Raw genomic sequence first — 4,169 nt, forward strand, 5'->3', positions numbered from 1 at the left:
TTTAACGTTGTTTTATGTCAGTTTCATTAGAATCGAGATAAATATGTTGTATTTTAAGCTCCAACGGCATCAATTGGGGATTTAATAGTTGCAAATACCCGTTTACTCTCTCCACTAACGCGTCGCCAGTAAACTTAATTTGCGACCATCAAATCCCCAATTGATGCAGTCGGAGCTAAAATACATTTAAAATACAGTTATCTCATAATTAACAAAACTTTAAAGACAATAATGTACCCATTGCAAAGTGATACTTTGAATCAGAACATTATTGACATCATATAACATTGACGCAATATGTTTCCACGGCTCCGGAGTCCTATTTCCTATCATGATTTCTTGGGTTGCTGATCACAAAGAAATTATCATTTTAAGATTTTCAAATGGAAATGTTAATCCAGCTCTTCGAAAATGTTACTGGGTTGATAAATCATTATATGATATGTTACAATTGGCTTTTATACTATTTTTTATAAATCATAAATGCTATTTGAACTATTTATTGGACTAGACTGTCACCATAAAAAGTTGAAAGTTTAAGTTTTTTAAATGTACATAAAGCAATTTGAACACATTGACAGCAGTTATAAAGGAGGGTTGAGATGTCACATAACATGTTTAACTCAGCCGCATGTTTGCGCCTGTTCCAAGGCATGAGCCTCTGGCCTCTGTTGTTCTTCTGTTGATTTTTTTAGTTCTGTTATTTGTTTTGGAGTTAGGTATGACGTTCATTTTCACTGAACTAGTATACACTATCACAATTTTTTACACAATCCAGGTTCGGGTTTTTCTCGCTGCGTTTAAGACCCATTGGTGGCATTCGGCTGTTACGTGTATCAGCTTTTTTGTGGGGTTGTTGTCACAATTGTTTTCCTCAATTCCATTATCAATAAATGATTTTTTGTATATACAAATTCATACAAATAAAATGTATTTATTACATGATATTTGTTTTATTCCGACCAGAAGTTACTTCGCTTAATTACCTTGTTTTATTTTTATTTGAAAGGTGATATGCATGGATTTGACCTTTTCTTATATAAACTGTGCGACAGAAGTGTTCAATATTTACGACTTAGCTGACCAATTACCTTACATAGTATATAGGTTAAAGTTATTAACTTATGATATGAATCGAAGATATTCATGTGCCCTGCATTGATGCTCATTAAGTTTTTCGCTAGAATCGAGAACTAATTGATACTTGTATAGATAGTGGGAAAGCTATCTATGGAAGTCCAGAACTCACAAAACAATCATCCAGATTGTGATAAAAGTAAATATGAAAAAACGTAATAAACATGATAAAGATATAATGTCGATACACCTATATAATTAATCGTTTGTTTATTAAGTTGCTTCTCGAATCAGGGCATCCTGCAACTAGAAGCCCTTGATTAAGAACATCCTTGCTCTCGAATATGTAAATATATGCTTTCAGCTATAGGTGATTTCATTAAAAGCTTGGTGTTCGGTGTGGGCCAATGCTTCATGTAAAGGACAATACTTTGACCTATACATGTTCACTTTTATAAATTGTAACTTTAATGGAGATTTTTTTTTTCATTAACACTTATAGTACATCTTCTTATATATAAAAACATAAATGTATCCAATATTTAGCTTACTGAAATTGATATATGTTGTCCGATGTTGTAGGAAGAGTAACATTTACGGCTCTCTGACCATATGTCCAATTGTCTTCTACACTGAACTGTGTACAATAGTAAGACATATCAGCTAGTGAATCATTTTGACAACCTCTGTGGCATGTTAATTTACCTCCTCCACCAAACGTCACTTCCGTATTAAACAAGTGGTACAATTCACACTCGTGGGCATTGTTGTAATCTCGACGATATGATAGTTTATATGTTATTTCTATTTGCTGGAATGAAAAAAACATTCAAACAAATGTAAGAAAATAATAAATAAGTATGTAACATGGTTAATCATGTCAATGCAAAGTGGATGTATGTATTACCAAAATATTTTTTAGGTTAAACTTTCTTTCAAATGTCACAATAAGGTTGCATTTTACGCAACTTTCATTAGGAACTGAAAAAGCATAATTAATAAAGGTAATCTGTCTGTGATGCCGTACTAAAAATATTGAGCAGCATTTTAAAACTATTCTAAAAAGAATGTGTATAATATTTCTTAAGATATTTTTTTTTGCCCAGGGATTAAATTAAAAGAAACCTTCAGCTGAAATGACTTTCTGATTAAACCAAAATCAATACTAGTTAAGTTATTGAAAACATCAGTTAAAAGATAGCGTAGGTTGTTTTTTTTAATGTGGAATTTGGATTAAGATATGATACAATCAATTGTTTACCATACCTTCAAAGATTAACGTTAAATTTTATGTACCCTTCGAAACTACAGTTATTTTGCATTTACCAATACAAAACCAAGGAGAAAACAAACAGATTAAATAGGAACAAACACAAGTGTATCAATCAGACGAATCATTCTTCATAAGTTGAATACAAAAAATACTTTGTACGTATTCGAACAAAAAACGCTTTAAGAAAATTCTCCTTTAATCAGTACAAAATTAATATATATATATATAACCTTTACCTGGTTATCCATATGTTTCCATGTTATCATTCCTCCACGAAAATGGGATCCATCAACGCTTATCAGTTTAATTAATATCAACACAGTAATTGCAAATTCCACGTGCATATTTTTCTTACTTTTAATCATTTTAAAGGAACTTTCAACTACTTCATATTATATGTAACCTTTAGATACAGCAAAATAATTTGTGTGCATTTCTTTATTCTCCTATTTGTGTGTTACTGAATAGATTTCCACGAAGAATACATTACCTGAAATTTACGACTTCTACATTAATCAAAACAGTACCCTTAATTTCCTGTCTGACAAAAAATATGTTAACTTTTTAGTCTTGGTTCGGGTTTTTATTTTTTCCAGTTATTTAGTTTATGTTTGTCCGTCTTGGTTTAAAAGATATATTAAAATATAATGTCGTTTTTTTTAAGAATTTAGATCTGACTTTTATACTGTTCATTACTATTTTCTCTAACATAATTTAAGATAAACTATGTTTTACATGTTCATACAGATATGAAATCGTAAATAGAAAACAAATATGAGCATTACTACTAGAAGACGTGGTATATACATGTATTGAGACAGCTATCGACAAGTGGACGTCAGCGTGAAATTAACAAATTCCCTATCAGAATGAATCATCGACTTCAGAAGGAAAACTGACAATCATTGTGAAGTACTATTGAAGTCAAGTGCATCTGCACCCCATGCATAACTTGACTCACAACCTCAGTGTTGTTTGGCTAGAGATGCAGTAGATGGAGTACTTAGATCATTCGACCATTGAGACTTCTGTCGTATTTCAGAAATTTCTATATTGTATGATGATCATAGTCGACTGCATGTATTTGTTCTAAATATCTTCGTCGTAACTGATAAAGATTTATATATTTCAGGGTAAATAAATCTCTAGAGCTGGTTTCAAAGCTTTATTCATGTCAGCTTATTATAACTGCTTCAGAAAGCCCATTTAACAAAAAGGATACCTTCCACATATAAGTCATTGCTTCTTAGCATGTATATAATTGTTTGTTTTGTCAAAAATAAAAATATAAATAATTGTACCCTAACATTTTTTAAATTAGATATTTACTCTAACAAAGTCTTCTGTAATCCGTGGTGCGTGTACATTTGAAGGCTCTTTAGCGTCTGATGATGTTAAATTTGATTAATGAATTGCATTAATAAACAATAGGAAATGTAATTTGAAAATGAATTTTGCATTGTTATAGATTTTTATGTGACAATTCATTCCAGGCCACATACAAACATGTTTTTCTTCCCACGCGAAGGAGACATTTAAACATAAACTTTTCCTGTTAAAGGTATGCATCTTTTGTGCAATACAATGCACAAAGAATAGATTTGTCATTGAGACATTGGTATTATCTATTTTCCTCTATATGTTGATATAATACCTGTTATTAGTTAAATGATAATATTTCAGTTTAAATGGATATGAATACACAACATTTTTGAACAGTAACTGTATACATCCTTCTCAAACGCTCGTACATATCTGTCAACTGATCTTGATAATGACTAAGGATTGGATAAAATCTGACTTTGTTTTGTAATTATAC

The sequence above is a fragment of the Mytilus trossulus genome, chromosome 14, assembly GCF_036588685.1.
Source record: "Mytilus trossulus isolate FHL-02 chromosome 14, PNRI_Mtr1.1.1.hap1, whole genome shotgun sequence".
Classification (NCBI taxonomy): Eukaryota; Metazoa; Mollusca; class Bivalvia; order Mytilida; family Mytilidae; genus Mytilus; species Mytilus trossulus.